The sequence below is a fragment of the Rhincodon typus genome, chromosome 33 (assembly GCF_021869965.1).
Source record: "Rhincodon typus isolate 14 chromosome 33, sRhiTyp1.1, whole genome shotgun sequence".
Taxonomy (NCBI): domain Eukaryota; kingdom Metazoa; phylum Chordata; class Chondrichthyes; order Orectolobiformes; family Rhincodontidae; genus Rhincodon; species Rhincodon typus.
The window spans coordinates 27,599,796-27,620,244 of NC_063364.1; the positions used below are offsets into that span (position 1 = coordinate 27,599,796).

A 20,449-nucleotide genomic window follows, 5' to 3' on the forward strand; every position below is an offset into this window, starting at 1 on the left:
GAAGGCCAGCATGCTAAATGCCTTCTTCACTATCGTGTCTACCTGTGACACCACTTTCAATGAACTATGTACTTAGATCCCTCTGCTCCACAACACTCCTCAGGACCTTACCATTTACTGTATAAGTCCCACCTTGGTTTGACTTTTCAGAGTGCAACACCTCACAGGTATCTGTATTGAATTGCATTTGCTAATCCTCAGCCCGCTTCCCCCTCTGATCAAGATCCCTCTGTAATTTTTGATAACCTTCTTCGCTATCGAAGATACCTCCTGATTTTGTATCATCCGTAAACTTACTAACAATGCCTTGTACGTACACATCCATAATAATTTATGTAGATAACAAATAACAAAGGACCCAGCACCGACCCCTGTGGCACATGACTAGTCACAGGCCTCCAGTCTGAGAAACAACCTTCAACCATTGCCCTCTGCTTCCTACCATTAAGCCAATTTTGAATCCAATTAGTTAACTGTCCTTGGATCCCATGTGACCTAACTTTAATGACTAGTCTGCTGTTTGGGACCTTGTCAAAGGCCTTACAAAAGTCCATATAGCCAACACTGCCCTACACTGATTTATCCTTTTGGTTACCTCTTCGAAAAACTCTAAAAGATTTGTCAGACATGACTTCCCTCGCACAAATCTATGCTGAATATCCCTAATCAGACCTTGACTACCCATATGTTGGTTGATCTTATTGCTCAGTATTGTCTCTAATAACTTGCCTATCACTGATGTCAGGCTCACTGGCCTGTAGTTCCCTGGCTTGTCTTTGCTACCTTTCTTAAGCAATGGAACAACATTAGCCACCCTCCAGTCTTCTGGAAATTCACCAGCGGCTAAAGATGAAACAAAAGTCTCTGCAAAGGCCTCTGCAATTTCTTCCCTAGCCTCCCACAACATCCGAGGATGGACTTGATCAGGCCCAAGGGATTTATCCACATTTAATGCGCTTTAATGTAAACACCTCCTCTCTGGTAATGTATGCAGTCCAAAACATTCCCACTTGTTTCCCTTATTTCCTTAGCATCCATGATCCTCTCCTCAGTACACATTGAGGAGAAATATTCATTAGAAATCATCCCCATCTCCTGTGGCTCCACACATAGACAGCTAATCTTTAAGGGGATATATTCTCTCCCTAGTCGCCCTTTTACTCTTAATATATAGGTAGTTCTGCTTTAACATGTGTTTCATTAATGTGAATTGGCTGCAACGAGATTGACGAATAGTGGACACTATTTGGATAATGTGAACTTTCTGCTGTACAGGTATAGGAATTTTTCTATGGCGATTTCCCTATAACGTGATTTTCTATAATGCGAGGTCATGCAAGAACGCAAGTATCATGTTATAGGAGAACTACCTATAGCTATAGAATCTCCCGGGATTATCTTTAACCTTATCTGCCAGATCCATTTCATACCCTCTTTTTGCTCTTCTGATTTCCCTCTTAAGTGACTTTTTATAGTCATCTAGGGATTCAATTAAGCCCAATTGCTTAAACCCAATATATGCTGCCTTCTTTTTCCTGACCAGAGCCTCAAAATCCCTCATCAGCCAGGGATCCCCAAACCTGCAGCTTTTCCCTTCACTCTAACAGGGACATACTGTCCCCAGACACTTGATATCACACCTTTAAAAGCCTCTCATGTGCCAGTCGTTCCTTTTCCTGACTACCCATCATGTCGATGTCTTGCTAGTCCATCTTAAAGCGTAGTCAGGAGCCAATCCATTCAAGGGACAGAAATAAACTAAAATCTACTTGCCAATGAAGAATAAAGGACAAACCAAACTGAATGTGTATTTCCCAGCTTCTATAGCAAGTTGGCATTTGGAACCAATTTCCCCCACTGGAGGCATTTGGATAGAGGTGGTAATGGATAAGTGGAGGTGTTAAGGCTGGGGGCAAGGAGATGGGGGCTGGATAGGATGGTGTTTGGGAATATGACTGAGAAGAAGGAGAAATGAATTGTTTGAACTGGAGTCAACAATTATTTGGATTCCTATGGCTTCACCAAAATACTGCCACAAAGTACAAAGATTCTGACACAAAACTAGCATCTCCATAGATTCAACAAGTTCTTGACATCCAAATAAATGAATACACAGCAAATACCAAATTCAGTTTATTTCCTACAATTGCAGAAATGAATATCTGTGTGATTACGCATTAAGTTGCATCTTGCCCAGACTATATTCATACACAACCTTAGGATGTCCCGGTAAATACTTTTTTCAGCTTTTACAGCAGTTGCTGCATTTGTGAAATGTGTTTAATGTGGAACATGTCCCTTAACAGCTGTTTCTTTATGAATGAAGCTACAAAGTCACACAAATCAGAGACCAAGCCTATAGTTTAGGAAAGTGCAGCTTTAAAAAAAAGCCCATGTTACCCCGTGGCTGTGGTGAAATAGTTTGAGGAAAAAGAAAGAAATTGACACACTACACTAGACATATCTTTTGGTCCATGCCGCATCTTCTGATTATCCATATGTGTAACATGGACAATAATGAGGATGGTAGGTAAGTGCAAGGAACATTACAAAGAGACATTCTTTGAGTTTTACTTGGCTGTTGTAGGTTTTAAATGTCTAGGATATTTGGTGTAGCATTGCCTCAAACCTGACTAGTTGCATTCCATAGACACCATCCCTACAACTGAAGCAACAATGTTACATTCGGCATTTTATCACCTCCACCTGTACTTACCTCTGTTGCTTACATCTTACTCACAATTTGATATTTGTCCAACTCCTACATAAACTAATCGGCATGTCATTACCCAGTTTCAAAGATTTCTCTTTCCTTAGAGATAGAATGCCTTAGGGAAACATGTAAAAATCTTTTCCTGGAGTTTTACTAATTCTGCTTTTGGAGCTTTTTGTAATCAAAAGTAGAAGCTGATTAAACTGGTACTTAAATTAGCTATAACTTTGAAGCAATATGCAGATAATTACTTGGTAGTACAGAACTTAACATTGCTAAAAGGAGACACGCAGTCAAAGCTTCTCATTTTACACTCATTAGAGCTAGGTTGCAAGCAACAGACTTGAAAACAGGCACACCCTTTTATAGACCATGAGAAGAAGGTGCTGTTTGACTGGGCTATCCATAGCATGGAGATGTAGCAGGAACAGTTAACTGTCAATCTTAATCCTCTGATCCTAGGTAGGTTGACTCTGATTGATCAGGGTGTTTCCCGGGGAATGCAGCAGACATCAGCAGTCTCCATGATCCCATTTTGTCCATGAAAAAGATGCTATGTATGTATAAAATCCTTTTGTTTACCTTGTCAGAAGTCACTCAATACCAGGTTATAGTCCAACAGGTTTATTTGAAATCGGCACCGTTCTAAAAGCTTGTGATTTCAAACAAACCTGTTGGACTATAACCTGTGACTTCTGACTCTGTTCACCCGAGTACAACACAGGCACCTCCACATTTTGCCTACATAAATCAGGGTTCTGTGCACTACTGTGTAGATTTTAGCACACATCCCACTGCAAGCCTGATTGATAATCTTAAACTGGTTTCCAGTGAAACTCTTAGCACAGTTTGGATAATTTCACAGATGAGTTTCAATAACAGAGTCACATCGTATGGTGAGCATTCTGAGGCGTGCAGGAACAGGCTGGTTGAGAATAATCGGCATGTCACCCAATGCAAATGGATAATGGAACGTGTTCTTCAATACTGTCCACGAATCAACGGGATGTAAGGCTCACTATCACGCTGGCACTGAAACTTATGTATCACGGTCCCCATTGTGTGGTGGGCAAAATGTCTTTTTAACTTGATGGCAGCATCCTGTTAGTGGGGAAAACCACTTTGCAGGTCTACTGTGTAGCAGCAATGTGAGACAGCTAACTTCCTTCAAATTTTTGAGAAATTTTCCCCTTCCAGGTAATCTGAGGTAGACTGGGTTAAATTGGTGTTCCTTTTTTTCAAATTCTCTTTCTAGTCTCCTAGTCCCAATGAGTGCAGGATGAAAACGTTTGATGTCTTGTTTCCTTTTAGCACTGTAAAGATCTGCATAGCATCCCTGCTCATGCAGTCATCTTGTCAACAGCAAGGACATTGAAGACAATGCCTTGCTGGGCCCAGTGATCTTAAAATAACTAATGATGAAAAAAAGATGAACTTATCTGTCCAAAAAGATCCTAAAATATCCAATGGTCTCTTAAATGACACCTGGAATCATGTCTGCCCTTGGATATCCACGAATCCATTAATTGTTATATGATTCCTCTCCATGCGCAGAAACCTAATATGCTGATTTTCAAAGAAAAATTCATGTATGGGATATAGACCTCACTGGCAAGGCCAGCATTTACTGCCTAACACCTGAAAGCCCTTGAGAAGTCTTATGTATTTCCTAAATTTACCATTTTATGTACCAAGGTAGAGGCGTCTTCTGAACTCTGAGTGTGTACCATTTGTCACACTGCAGTAACCCACTGAAGCAGCTTCAAGAGCATCTTCCAACCTCCTGCACTGCAAATAGGGAAAGAGCCAGGATTTGACCCACTGGTGATGAAGGAATGGTGATATATTTCCAAGTTAGGGTACTGTGTAACTTGAAAGAGAATTTGTAGGTGGTGATGCTTCTATGCACTTACTGAGCTTGTCCCTCTAGATAGGAGCGGTCAGGGATTTGGAAGGTGACTCATTCTCTCCCTTTTGTATGGACAACCCTATTGTACGCTCCCTCAGTGGAATATACTGATGCATCAGTTGACAGTCTGCTACTTTTTTTATTATTTATTCACTCATTCACAGGACGTGGGTGTCGTTGGCTAGGCCAGCATGTATTGTCCATCCCTAATTTCTCAGAGGGAAGTTAAGAGCTGTGGTTCTAGAATACACATGTCGGCCAGACAAAGATGACAGATTTCCTTCCCTAAAGGGCATTAGTGAATCAGATGGGGTATTTTTCCTAATAATTGACAATGGTCATCATTTGAATGTTAGTTCCAGATTTTTATTGAATTCAAATTTCACTATCTGCCATGGCAGAATTTGGAATGAGGTCCCAGTGATATTATCCAGCAATAAGGCCATCACCTCTCCAAAGTGCTGAAGTGTCTGGAGTGGATCTTGAACCTGCAACCTTCTGACTCAGAAGTTGAAAGTGCGAATGCTTGCACTGAGCATTTATTAATCTAGAAGGTCTAAGGTCTTCAAACAGACTCTGTGCCTCTTTGGACAGGGCAGCACACATAGCCTCAGTGATGGTAAAAATAATCCAGGATTCCCCAAATAACCATTGCCTTCAGATAAACATTTCTTTGGCAGATGATCACAAAGTGGGATATTCTCTTTTTAGAAACTGAAAGAACTGCGGATGCTGGAAATCAGAAACAAAAACAGAAATTGCTGGAAAAGCTCAGCAGGTCTGTCAGCATCTGTGGAGAGAAATCAGAGTTAATGTTTTGGGTCCAGTGACCCTTCCTCTGAAATTCCTCAGAACTATTCTCTTTTTTTTAACCTGGATTTCAAAATATACAGCTAAGATTCCACAATTCTGTGGCAGACAAATTCAGGTTAAAGCAAAGCCTGAGCCTTTATTGAAGGTGTTCTGCAAAGGTTTGGGTGAATCAGCTTGCTGCTGATTTAGCTAGAACTAGTTAAACACAAGAGGAGGAAAGAATTGGAGGGATTGTTGATGGGATTAGTTGTTGAAGGATGGGTGAAGGTGGTGTGAAGTTCAACATCAACATAGACGTTGATTTGAATGGCCTGTTTCTGCAAAGTATGACATAATTCCGGTATGGATCACTTAATGTGTAAAAATGCCTTTCAATTTGAAAACAAGTGCCACAAGGGAGAGACAATAGGATTCTGCTATTACCTGAGGTTATACTGAAGATTCAGGATACAGTGGTGGAAAGTTGTTATACTCTATAAACTCAGACAAAAAGCATGGGAGGATCCAAGTCTGGCTGCTTGAACTAAACTTGTGTAACACGGTAAACAGAAAGCCAAGAAAAGGCTGCCAATTCTGGAGGGAAATCAGAAGGGGAAACTGATTTGGAATGTGCTGCCCGAGAGGGCAGTGGAAACAGATTCTGTAACAATGTTCAAAAGAAAATTTTGATATATATACTCAAAAAAGGAAAGATGCGCAAGGCTATTGGTGGGTGGTACAAAATAGGGGAGTGTAGGTCTAATTGGATAGCAAAGACCTGGCATAGGTACAAATGGCATGCAGTTGTGCTAACTGATTCCACTTCTGATTCATGTGACAAAAGGTTCAGATCTGAAGTGATAATTCACCTGCTCCCTTCACAGAGGCTGAGTGAGCAGCATTGTGCATGCAGTCTCCCTTGCAGGGTTTACTGAAGGAATGCTACACTGTCAGAGGTGCTTTTCTTTGCATTGGACAGTAAACAGAGGGCCTTATGTTCACCCATTTGGACTCACTAAAATGTTCCATGACACTATTTGAAGAAGAACAATGGGGTTTCTCTGCAGCATCCTGCTCTCAGCCAATGTCACAGATTATCCAGTCTTTGGCATGTTACTGTTAATGGGAGCTTATTGTGTGCAATTTGGCTTCTACTTCTAGGCATGAACAACAGTGATTACGCTTCAAAAAGTAAACAAAAGTGTTTTAGGATAGCCTGAAAGATTGAAAGGTGTTGTACAAATGCAAGATCTTTTCCCTTATTCTTTACTGATTTGCAAACAAAGGTTTGACTACGATGGTGTTAAGGACCACAATGCAATTTTCTTTAAGTCTGAGATAGTAAAGAGAGGATTATTTTGGTAACAGCATCAGGAGAGGGTTGGCCTGGCACAAGTGTTCATATTGTGAGCAATGCAGAGATTAACTGTTACAGAATTTATTCAGAAAAATGTAGCTAAACGTCATGGCATGGGAACTAGTCACGCAGCCAAAATAATCTATGTTGCTGTTGTCATCCACTGTCAAGTCCAACATCCTGTTCCTTCATCCTTATCTCAGTTTGTCTTCAATTACCTATTCAACCTACCTTTCGATGTTGACATGGTCTTGCTTCAGTCACTATCACCAGTGTATTCCACAGTCTCATATTTCTGTGTGTGCAAAAATGTTTCTCTCACTCCACCCTAAATCTTGTGTATTTAATCTTGTTGTATCTTTAGAGTAGCTTTATAAACATTCTGTTTTTGTTGACTCTGTTGAGGGAGATAAAATTGATATTATTCGCTCCACCGTTGGTGTGCTTTCAGCTGCTTTGGTCCTAAGCTCTGGAATTCCCTTCCTAAACTTATCTCTCTTGCTGCTACTCCCTTACTCTCATCCTTAAATGATCTACAAAACCTTCCTCTTTGAGCAAGTTCTTCACTGTCAGTCGAGTTGTGATACCGTGTCAAATTTTGATCAATTATGCTCCTGTGAAGCTCATGGAACATTTTACAAGTTAAAGAAGCAGCATAAATAGCAGCAAAATAAATAAATGATTGCTTGATGGGCACACCATTTACCACCATTAGCATCCACTCCCTCCAACACTGTGCAGCAGCAGTGTGTACCATCTACAACATGCACTACAGCAACGTACCACCACGTCTTTCAACCCTGTAACCACTACAACCTAACACAGTGCCTCCTAAAGGGAGTTTAGGACCTAGGGTAGGATCATGAGCTGACATTTTGGCATCGTGAGTTGTCAGGTGATAGTAGTTGCCATAGAGCTTCAACTGAGGTATAATAGCTGTACGCCTTTTCCACCAGGCCTCTTCTTTTAACACCTCCACCACCACAACTCTCAGACTTCTCACTGAGGAGTTATGATAAGTTTCAAGGTGTGAAATGGGGTCACAGCTGGAAAAGATTTGAGAAGCACTGACCTAGGAGGACAAGGACAGCAGATGCAAGGGAGCTCCAAAACCCGCAAGATTCCTCCCCCCCACCCCTCCCCCAAATCCACACACCAACCCAACTTGAATTAATATCCCCATTGTCACTGGGTCAATCTCCTGGAATTCCCTTCCTAAGGGCATTGTGGATCTACCGAGAGCACATGGACTGTGGAGAAGGAGATAGAGGCTAGAGAACTTGGGGAAATATATAGTGATGTCGTGAAAAGTGTCCATATTACAGAACAGGAGATGCCGGACATTTTAAAACACATAAAGGCAGATAAATCCCTGGAACCTGAAGCGGTGTATCCCAGAACTTTGTGGGAAGCTAGGGAAGTGATTGTTGTGCCCCTTGCTGAGATATTTGTATCATTGATAGCCACAGGTGAGGTGCCGAAAGACTAGAGGTTGGCTAATGTGGTGACATTATTTAGGAAAGTGGTAAGGAAAAGCCAGGGAACTATAGACCGGTGATCCTGATATTAGTGGTGGGTAAATTGTTGGAAGGTATTCTGAGGGACAGGATTTTCACGCACTTGGAAAGGCAAGGACTGATTAGGGATAGTCAACACGGCTTTGTGTGTGGGAAATCATGTCTCACTTTATTGAGTTTTTTTTGAAGTGACAAAGAAGATTGATGAAAACACAGCGATAGATATTATCTATACAGACTTCAGTAAGGTATTCGATATGGTTCCACACGGTAGACTGGGTAACAAGGTCACATGGGATCCAGGGGGAGCTAGCCAATTGGATTTAAAATTGGCTTGAAGGTAAGAGACAAAGGGTGGTGGTAGAGGGTTGTTTTTCATACTGGAGGCCTGTGCCCAATGGTGTGTCACAAGGATCGGTGCTTTTTGTTTTTTATATAAATGATTTGGATGTGAATAAAGGAGGTATGGTTAGTAAGTTTGCAGATGACACCAAAACTGGTGGTGTAGTGGACAGTGAAGAAGGTTATCTCAGAGTAAAATGGGACCTTGATCAGATGGGCTGATGGACTGAGGAGTGGCAGATGGAGTTTAATTTAGATAATTGTGAGGTGTTGCATTTTGGTAAGGCAAATCCAGAGCAGGACTTATACAGTTAATGGTAGGGCCCTGGAGAGTGTTGGCAAACAAAGGGACCTAAGGGTGCAGGTGCATAGTTCTTTGCAATTGGAGTCATGGGTAGACAGGTTGGTGAAGAAGGCATTTGGTACACTTGCCTTCATTGGTCAGTGCATTGAGTCAGGGAGTTGGGATTTCATGTTGCGGCTGTACAGGATGTTGGTTAAACCACTATTGGTATACTGCATACAATTCTGGTCTCCCTGCTTTAGGAAAGATGTTGTTAAACTTGAAAGGGTTCAGAAAAGATTTACAAGGATTTTTCCAGGATTGGAGGGCTTGAGCTATAGGGAGACGTTGAATAGTCTGGGGCTTTTTTCCCTTGGAAAATTGGAGGCTGAGGGGTGATTATACAGAGGTTTATAAATTATAAGGGGGGCTTGGATATTGTGAATAGCCTGGTAGGCGAGTCCAAAACTAGAGGGCATAGGTTTAAGGTGAGCGTAAAGATTTAAAAGAGACCTGAGGGGTAACTTTTTTATGCAGAGAGTGGTGCATGTCTGAAATGAGCTGGCAGAGGAACTGATGGAGGTGGATGCAATTCCAACATTTAAAAGGTATCTGGATGAGTACATGAATAAGAAGGGTTTAGAGGGATATGGGCCAAGTGCTGGCAAATGGGACTTGATTCATTTCGGCTATCTGGTCAGCATGGACGAGTTGGACTGAAGGGTCTGTTTCGGTGCTGTGCAACTCTGCGACTGCAGCGATTCAAGAAGGCAGCTCACTGCCACCTTCTCAAGGACAACTAGGGACGGGCAATAAGTTCTGTGCCAGGCAGTCAAAGCCTAAACCCCTTGAACAAATAATAAGTAACAAATGCAGATTTGTTGTTTGAGATGAGAGCGATAGCAGATCAGCTATTAGGTGCAGAAATACACTCCTGTAGTCAGATCCATGTGCACTGGCCAATGCTGAAGCATTGGGTGGGGTCCCTCCCTCAAAGAGAAACAATTGTGACAGAATGTGAACTTCAGTCACATGTTAAACAAATTAAGATAATATAGAATGACATTGAAAGTGCAGCATAGAGTGAGTCCAGCCAGCTTTTGTTAGCTTTACCCTTTAGGCAAGCAATAATACTATATCCTTTCTATTTTTATAGTCTTACGCCCTCCTATCTGATCTAGTCTCTAGGGCTTCACTTTAAGCATTAGTTCTAGAAGTAGTACCATTGCAAAACTCTCCGTCTGAGGTTTCCTGTATCTAACCTTGAACCTGTATCTCTTCAGCCATGTGATGTTTTTATCTCCTCTGTTGCTTCATAATTTTAAAACATCTCCATAAAATTGCCTTAAATTTTCTCTCTCTCATATTGATAAGACCAACAATTGTTGATGTCTTTCTTTATATTGCATTGGCTGGAATCAGACAGGACCCTTGTGAATAAAAGGGAGGAAAGGCTTTGCGTGACTTGAATTACTTTCACATGACAGCCATCTTCACATGATCATGCCAAGGTGTGAACAAGAGACCTCACCTCGAGATAATGGGAGATTAGCAAAGCAGTTACTTTCTCAGTTACATATTATCTCAGGATGATTGACCTAAAACAATTTCCAATTTTTAGGAAACACATTTCTTTGCTTGCTTTACATTATCTCTGGGTGATCAATTATTTAGGAATATTTGGTTTATTAGTTTTTAAAACATGTTTCATATGGTTTGAGGGGTGGGTGTAGAGTATTTGAGAATGTTGGTTGGTTCTGTTGGACCTTTGATAGGGTGAATACTGACCAAAAACCTCTTTTTTTTTTGGTAAATAGCCATTTTGAATATTAGAAAATGCCTGAATTCTGGTTAATGATTTCTGGAGTCATGCTGCTCAACACTTTTTGTTTTTCTCCATTTGCCCAGACTTGTGCACTAGCATTGCCAACCCTCAAGGATTGTCCCAGAGTCTAGAGAAACCAAAAGACAAAAGTCTCTTCAGCATAGAAGAAAATTAGTTTTTTTGTATTCACTTTTGCGATTGCTTCTTTGTCAGTAACAAAAATATTGAGGAAACAAGCCAGTGAGTATGGGATTTAGACTTGGAAGTCAAGATTAATCCAATGGGGCAGAAGTTATTTCTCTCTTTTCCTGTTGGAAGATGACAGTGCAGCTGGAGAAAAGACCAATTCTGGGATTTTAGGTGATTTAATTCAGGAGATCATGTGATGGAGTATCCAGGAATGTAGCCAACCAGAGTTGGCAAATGTACTGTGCACCTGTTATTCGTGACCTTCCAAAGACAAACTTGCCTTGTTGTGTCTGGAGATGATGGAGGTGGCTAATGAAAACACTATTTCTTATCTACTTTTGACCTCAAAAAAAATTATGTGCTTTTTTTCTTTCCCTCTATTTTCTCCTTTCTATTTTTGGAGGTACTGGATTCACGGTTACACCATTAACCTTCCTATACCCCACCCCCCACCATTGCCCCCCAACAAAGTGCCCTTTTTCAGCATGTGAACTTTAGCAATGAGTGTCAGCAGGCTATTGGACCATGAGGGAATCACAGCTGAGGTCAATGCAAACATCCACCTGTGCACTTTCCACCTGGGGCTCAGTGGGCAGTGATCTGGTACAAAATCTCTGCAAGATATTTTCCATTTCACAGCTCATGGGCAAGGAAGTCAATAATAATATTTTTTTTTTTGCCCTTTATTCATTTATGGGATGAAGGTGTTGCTGGCTAGGCCAGCATTTATTGCCCATCCCTAATTGCCCAGAGGGCAGCTAAGAGTCAACCACATTGCTGTGGCTCTGGAGTCCCATATAGGCTAGCAGTTTCCTTCCCTAAATGATGTTAGTCAACCGGATGGGATTTTCTTGACAATTGACAACAGATTCACAGTCATCATTAGGTTCTTAATTCCACCAGCTGCCATGGCAGGATTTGAACCTGAGTCCCTAGAATGTTACCTCGGTCTCTGGATTAACAATCTAGCAATAATACCATTAGGCCATTGCCTCCCCCTGTTACCTTTCTGAAATTGGCTTGCTTAATTGGTGAAGATAAGCCCTCAACCCCTTGAAATTCTAGTCCAAGCCCAATTCATTATTTTAAAGTTTCCATTATGATCATGCACATCACAATATCAACTGTCAAGAGACTTGCTCCAAAATTCATCCTTACATTTAGAAGTGACAACTCATGCATCACCTGTTCCCTTCCCCTTGCCGTTTGGGGCCATGCCTTCAGCTGCTTGGGCACTACTCTCTAGAATTCCTTCCCCTAAATGTCTCCCCTTTCTACCTCGCTGTCCTCCTTTAAGATACTCTTTAAAGTGTACCTCTTTGACCAAATTGTTTGTACCAGTTCCTCAATATCCCATCATTCACCTTGCTGTCAATGTTCTTCTGCTTATCTTTTCATAAAGCACCTTGTGAGATTTTAATGGTCCTATATAAATGCAAGTTGTTGCTAATGGAAGCCAAAGTCACCTAAGATGCCATTAGATGATGTTTTAAGGGATTTGTTTAAGAAAACTCTCTTGTGCAGTGTGAGCCAGGCCAGCATTTATTAACCGCTCCTAATTGCCTGTGTATTGAGTGGCTTGCTCGGCCATTTCAGAGGGTAGTTTAGAGCCAACCACATTGTGTTGGTCTGAAGTCACGTGTAGGCCAGAACAGATAAGGATGGCAGGTGTTCTTCTCTCAACGACATTAGTGAACCAGATGGGTTTTTACAACAACTGATGGTAGTCTCATGAGGCTGAGATGTCAAGGAAAATTTGACATTGTTGTTACTGGGAAAATCATTGTGAGGAACATCTCAGGCACCTTGGTTGTTTGAGCATGCTCAATTTTGTCACCAGCTCCAAGTATCTAATGAGAAACACAACGAGCCACAGCTTTCTCCCAATTAATGATATCGCATCATATCTCAGAAGTGTCACTAATTCTTCCTACGTAATAAATGACTTTGAATGCAGACAATGTTTCATTGGGCAGACGCAAGTCAGTATCTATACACAAAGATCCCATAAACTGCAACTGGATGAAAGATGATTTGGGGCCTGGGGGAGGCATGTAAACGTGAGAATCCAATGTTTTCCTTCAGATTGAAATGGAATTGTGAATATTAACCTGAACAACAGAAACCAGCAAAAGGGTTCTTTGTTTTATCATCTCACTCATAGAATTGCACCTCTGACAGAATACTGGAGTGATCTATTATGGTCTCATGACCAAAGATTGCCATCTGACAGGCTGCAATCCCACTGCTGCGGAAAGGGCAACGTTATGACTGCATTGAGTAAGCTACAGTGAAGCGAGGGCGCTAGAAATGGTATTAGCACTGTTGAGACTAGATTAGGGAAAATGAGGCAGGGCTTCACCTCCTGTAACGCTATTTAGTGACCCCACCCTAGAAGACGCACAACCTCAGAAGCATGCAGTCATGGAAGATGACTCACCAGTGTTAGCATTCCACATGAGGAAGGTTAAAGCTGAAAACCAAAACATGAGCAAATGAAGGACATAATGTTAAACCAACTAGCTGAAACTTGTGAAGAAAGGATTTGCATTTATGTAGCACCTTTTTTACGAACTCAAGGTATCTCATGGCCAATTTGTGAAATACTTTCCTGAACAGCAATCTTACATTGGCCAGGTGATCTGTTTTAGGTTTTGGATGAGGGACAAATATTGACCAGATCACCTTGACAACTTCCTGAACTCTCCTTAAAAATGTACTGGAATCCCTCAAATCCATATGAGATAGAGTAGAAAGGTTCCATACCTCATCCAAAAGACAGCAACTGTAACTGTGGAACTGGGAGCATCAGCTTTGACTTTGCATTTAGATCCTAGGAGTGGGAACTGAACCCACAACCATTATCACTCAGAGGTAAGAGCGCTGGCAGCCAAGCCCACGCCTATCTAGAGCTAGCCCAGTGGACAAAAGATATACTAGCCCAAACCTTCTGAGGAGGTGCCTGTTGGTCTCCCATTACCAACGCTGTTTGGATATCTGCTATCACCTGATGTGTACCAGAGGTGGACAGGAGTTCTTGCTGTCCTCTGAAAATTACCCCATTGGATGCATTCAGTGAAAGGTAGGTCAACGCCTGAGTCGCAGAGTTTTTTGACCTATTTTGTTGCTTAACCGTGAAGTTGGAAAGTCCTTGATCTTAACAGATTAAATTATCTTTTTTAAACACGTTTCTGAAAAGCTGATATCAACCTTGAGAAAACAGTAAATGATCAGCTAATGGAAAGTACAGCTCAGAAACTTCAATCACGACATACACTCGCACTCAGTAAATAAAGTCTATTGGCAGAACTGACAAGTTAACCCTTTAGGTGCCAGTGAACATAGAACATGGAATATAGAACAGTACAGCACAGGAACAGACCCCTTGGCCCACCATGTCTGTGCCAACCATGATGCCATTCTAAACTATTTCCATCTGCCTGTGTCCCTCTGTTCCCTCCCTGTTCACATGTCTGTCTAAAATGCCTCTTAAACATTGCTAATGTAATTATGATGTACAATATCTGTCCTGATAGCACATCTCCTTTAAACTCTCCCCTCTCACCTCAACCTATGTCCCTTAGTATTTGACATTTCCATCCTGGGAGAGAAACTCTGACTATCCATTCTATTCATGCCTCTCGTAATTTTATATTCTTATATCAGGTCACCCCTCAGCCTTCGACACTTGGTCAAAAACATTCCAAGTTTGTTCCACCTCTCCTTTATAGCTACAAAACCAGAAGTTGCTGGAAAAACTCAGCAGGCCTGGCAGCATCTGTGAAGGAAAAAAATCAGAGCTAACGTTTCAGGTCCAGTGACCTTTTCTCAGAACGGGTCACCTTATAGCTAATACTCCAGTCCAGGCAACACCCTGGTTAATCTTTTTTGCACCCTCTCCAAAGCCTCAACATCCTTCCTATAGTATGGTGACCAGAACTGCACACAATATTCCAAATGTGACCTAACTAAAGTTTTACACAGCTGTAACATGACTTGTCAATTCAATGCCCCAACTGAAGAAGGCAAACATACCGCATCCTTTCTTTACCACCTTATCCATTTGTGCTGCCACTTTCAGGGAGCTATGGGCTTGGACCCCAAGATCTCTCTGTATATCAGTGCTCCTAAGGATATTGCTATTTACTGTACATTGAAGTTTTAAATGTTTTTGTTTTAATATGATTGGGGAAAAGATGGACCAATATAAGGGGAAAAACAGGCATCAATATTTCAGATGTACACCATTCACCAGATACCGAGATTTTTAACACTTGATTTGTTACCCAACTCCAGGTCTTTTGCCCAATGACCTATATTGGCTCCTATTTCTTGCCTTGATTTTGAATCCCTACATATCTTACCACTGTCTCTCTCTCTCTCTTTCTCTTTTTTTCTCTCTCTCTCTCTGTTCTCCGTCCACGCTATCTGCTTTGAAGAAGTCTGCACTCCTCCAGTTCTGGCCACCTGCACATTCCTGATTTGAATCAATTTGCCATAAGACAAGGCCCTAATCTCCACGATTTTCTCCTTAAACCTCTGCTTCTATACCCTTCCAAGATACTTCTTAAAACCTACATCTTAGACCAAATGTTTATTCACCCGTTTGTTTTTAGCTTCAGTGAAACGCCCTTGGTTTATTGGAACCATGTTAAAATTACTAAACAAAAATAGTTGTTGTGGAATCACTGCAATGAGGTAATGGGCCATTGGTGAGATGCATTAAGGCTCTTTAAGAATGAACTCCATGGGTTTACAGTTGAATAATAATGTTAGTTACTCAATGACAGACACTAATTTGTAACTAAGGGTGAACCATTAACTAAAATTCCATATAACTAGAAATGGCACATTTGACCTTCAAATTTCCGTCTGTTTTTTAACCTGTGGAGGTTAAATGTGAAGAATTACGTCCCAAACTCAAGGAAACATACCAGCCACATTTAAAACAGTTTTAGACAGGAGCTGTAGTTGAAATGGCCAGTTTTGAACTGCCCTGAAGAAGGTAATGCCCGAGATGTTGACTGCCCCTTTCCTCCAAATGCTGCCTAGCCTGATGTGTTCTTTCAGCCTCCTGTTTGTCTACCTTGGAACACGTTGGCCGTAGCAACAGAATGTTGCCATTGGGAAAAGTGATCTCTGCATCAGTTCTTTATCGGAGATGATCTTACAATGGCTTTGTGTGGATGTTGAATTAACTATGTTCGTAAAGTGCCACTTCCGCAGGCAACTATACATCCCTGTCTCACAGTGTAGGTGAGCTTCAGTGCTCACGAAGATCTAAATCTTCCTGTAAGTATTTACTTAGGACCAGCACATACTCGAATTAAAACAGAAAGTGCTGGAAATACTCAGCAGGTCAGGCAGAATCTGTAGAGAGAGAGAATTAATGTTTTAGTTCGATGGCCTCTTCAAATTAATTACCTAATCTCTTGATGTGCTAACTCATATCAAGGAATTGCCCAGAGGGCAGTTAAGAGTAAATCACATTGCTGTGGGCCTTGAGTCACATATAGGCCAGACCAGGTAATGATGGCAGAATTCTTTCCCCAAAGGATATTAGTGAACTAGATGGGTTTCATGGCCATTAGTAGATTCTTAATTCTGGATTCTTTTTATTTAATCCAAATTCCAACATATGCTGTAATGGGATTCAAACCAGGGACCCCAGAGCATTACCTTGATGTGTGGATTAACAGTCCAGCAATAATACCATGAGGCCATTGCCTCCCCACAAGATCATGGCTGATCCATGACCTAAATCTATATAGCTGCCTTTGGCCCCTATCCCTTAATACCTTTCTTCAAGAAGAAAAAAAAATTTACAAAGGGGCAAGAGGGAACATCTAATGCCCTCTTGAATTCCTTAATTGAATTTGCCTGTAGCACAATTGCAGACAGTGCATTCCAGATCCTAATTTCTCATTGTGTGAGAAAGTTCTTTCTCACCTCAGATTTGCTTCTTTTGCAAAATACTTAAAATCTGTGTCCACTGGTTTATGTCCTTTTTAAGCAGGATAAGTTTCTCCCTATCTACTGTGTCCAGACTCCTCATGATTTTGAAAATGTAGACTATGTCTACTTTTGTATTCTGTTCTCCTTATGATGAGCGACAACATTAGTGAATTTGCTACTCCTGAGTATGGTGGGAACTGGGAGACTGAATAAGTTCAGAGGAGATAGATTTTTTAATTAGTAATGGGTTAAAGGGTTATGAAGGGTGGTCAAGAAAGTGGAGTTGAGGCCAAGGTGAGTTCAGCCAGGATTCCATCAAATGGTGGAACAGGCTCTAGGGGCTGAATGGCCTACTCCAGCTCCTTTTTATATTGTAACATTCCACTAGCTTTCCTGGTAATTGCTGCACTTGCATACTAACCTTTTGTGATTCATACATGAGGACACCCAGATCCTTCAGCATCCCAGAGCTCCACAATTTCTCACCCTTTAGATAACATATCTTATTCTTCCTGTCAAAAGGGACAGGTTCACCCACATTGTACTCAATGTCTCCACTTGCTTAACCAATTTATAACTTTTTGAAGCCTCCTAATGTCCTTTTCAAAACGCACTTTGCTACCTATCTTAGCGGTGTCAACAAATTCTTTTTAACCTACATGTTCAGATTTGGCATTTACACACCTCTGGAGCAAGTGGGACTTGAACCTCCTAGCTCAGAGATAGGGACACTACCACTGTGCCTCAAGAGCTCCACATTGTCCTTTTAGCTAAGTCATTCATATATTGTGAGGACCTAGTACCAATTCCTGTGGCACATCAATCATTGCATCTTTCTGACCTGAAAAAGACCCAGTTATGCCTACTTTGTGCTTCATGTTAGCTAGCTGATCTTCTATCCGTGCAATATGTTACCCGTTACACCATAAGCTTTTATTTTCCACCATAATCTTTGGCATGATGATCTAAATACAATGCATCCACACATTCTCCTTTGTCCACAGCACATTAAAATGCCCGACTATAGTTTCTTTGGTAATAGCTTCTAACATTTTTCCTATAACAAACAGATGCTAAGTTAACTGGCCTAGAGTTTCATGTTTTTGTCTCTGTTTTATGAACAAAAAAGTTCCTCTTGCTATCTTCTAATGTAATCGACCTGCTCTTGAATCAGTAAGTTTTGCAAAATGATATGCTTTTAAAGTAAAGCAAAAAGAAAACTTGCATTTCAGAACCACTGGTCATTCCATAATGCTTTACAGCCAATGAAGTGCTTTAAATACAAACATTTTCTGATCAACCTGGTATTCCACACCTCTGGAGCAGGTGGGATTTGAACCTGAGACACCTGGCTCAAAGCTAATGACACCACCACTGCACATCCTGAGCCCGCACTGCTATCAATGCAAGTGTTAAATCAAGACCAGCAACAGCTTCTGATGACTTAAATGAAATTAGTGGTGCTGAATAATATGGAAAAGGTTGAGTCCCACTCCGTAGTATCACCAGTAACACTCCAGTACTTTACTGAGAGAGTGCTGCACTGTTGGAGCAGCCAACTTAAGGGTGAACCATTTTCCCCTCTAAGATTCTATGGTACTTGAAATAACTGCACTGAAGCCTGTATCCTGTCATTAAGTCACTCTTTATTTACTTGTGCACGGTAACCTGGCTGTTACCAGCCAGCTCGGACTCAGTCCCCTGAACTCAGGAGATTCTAAATCCCCTGTTTTTATTGGCCAAACAGGGCTTCCTGATTGGCCCAATTTAACAATCGCAACCAAGGATCTTGTAGTAAACAAGATCTCCCTGGTTCCAATCACTACAGTAATACTTTAGCCAACTTCTCCCTGGTTTCCTGGATAATATTTACACCTCAATTGACATTACTGTAATAGATTATCTGATTATTAATTTCTATTACTTGTGGAACGTTGCTGTGTGCTGTGCAATACCCTATGTTAGAAGAGTGGCTACATTTCAGTAATGTGTCATTGGTTGCGAAATTCTTTTGAGACATCTCAATGTTGTGAAAAATTCTACATAAACGTGTGTTTGTACAACTGCATCAAGAACATAAATGCAGAACCCAACCCATTTCAGCCCATCCCGAAGTGCATTCAGTAACATTCCATCCTGTAACAAAGAATGCATTGTGCCAAACATGGTCCCTGAGGCTGGGACTCAGCAGGGTTTCTACCTGGGAAGGAGGCAATCAAATGGTCTGAAGTCTCCCTTATTCAGGAAAAGATGTACTGGCATTGTCAGCAGTCCAGAGGAGGTTCATTAGGCTGATATGGGGGATGGAGGGAGTGTCTTCTGAGGAGTGGCTGAGTAGGTTAGGCCTATACTCAATGGGGTTTAGAAGGATGAGAAGTGACCTTATAGAAACATACAAGATTCTTAAGGCACTTGACAGGGTAGATACAGTAAAGTTGTTCCCCTTGTAGGATAAATGTCATAATCTCAGAATAAGAAGTCCTACCTTTAAGACAGAATTGAGAAAGAGTTTCTTCTCTTGGCGGGTAGTGAATCTGTGAAAGCCTTTATTGCTTCCAGGGTTGGTTTATCAAATATATTCAAGGCTGAGAAAGACAGATTTTTAACCAGGAAAGGAATCAATGGTAATTGAGAAAAGGCAGGAAAGTGGAGTTGAGGGTTGTCAAGATCACCCATGGTCTCATTGCATGGTGGAGGAGATTTGATGGGCTGAATGGCCTGCTTCTGCTCCTACATCTTCAAATCTTACGGTCTGAATGGACAACTGTACCTGTATTACCTCACAGTCCTTGTTGGTCGCCATTATAGCCTGAAGCCAGGATATTAGAGATGCAAATGATGTGTTGCATATTCATGACCTCACAATGAAGTAGTGACATCGATGCTGCTTACTATCCCAACATCACTATTAATGGGTTTTACAAAAGATGCATCAAACACACAAATCTTTAACAGAATGTTTCCTGAGGGTCAGTTTGGGGTGGTTTGTATTCCAGTTTGCTCGCCGGCTATTGATGGTTATTTTGGAATATCTGGATTTATAGCTCTTTGTCTGAAGTCTAGACGTGTGGGAGGTCTGCCCCAATGTTTAAAGAATGGGCTTTATCGTTTTTTTTTTAACATTTGTGTTGTCAGCAGCTGGAGCTCGGAAATGTAAAAAGAAAATGGTACGTATGCCTGATCAGATGCACAGCATTGTCATTCTGCCTTTGACTTCACTCTCACGCCAAGCTTCTCCTCTGCTCCTGTGAAGATAAGTTGATTCCCAGTGTCACCCAATAATGCCTGTGGACTTGGACTTTTCACTGGAATTGAAGTAATAAATTTAGAATTGTGGCTAATCCAACCTCCCCTCTCTCCCTAATTGTACCCTTCCTATTACAGGATCCAGTATTTAACTTCTAATTGTTTCTTTTGTAAAATACTTTATGCCCGTGCCCTCTTCTTCTCAATCCTTTTATGAGTAGAAACAGTTACTACGTATCTACAGATATAGCGAGATCGGCAGAACGTCTGGTGGGGAAAGGGTGTAGATCTCGGCCGACGCCGTCCCGTGAACAAGGACTT

At 41.3% G+C, this 20,449-nt stretch overlaps 1 protein-coding gene across 5 annotated transcripts in view; it reads left to right on the top strand.

Annotated features, from left to right (window-relative positions):
• The first annotated feature begins 13,109 nt into the window (after window positions 1-13,109).
• Window positions 13,110-20,449, top strand: part of LOC109935195 (membrane progestin receptor gamma-B) — a 65,008-nt gene continuing 57,668 nt past the window's right edge. For 4 of the 5 annotated variants that reach the window (XM_048615775.1, XM_048615777.1, XM_020533869.2 and 1 more), the window contains exon 1: window positions 20,014-20,049. The gene's annotated coding sequence lies outside the window, so the exon portion shown is untranslated. Of the gene's footprint in view, window positions 14,010-20,013; window positions 20,050-20,449 lie in introns of those variants that run through there. The other variant, XM_048615776.1, reaches the window with a different exon arrangement.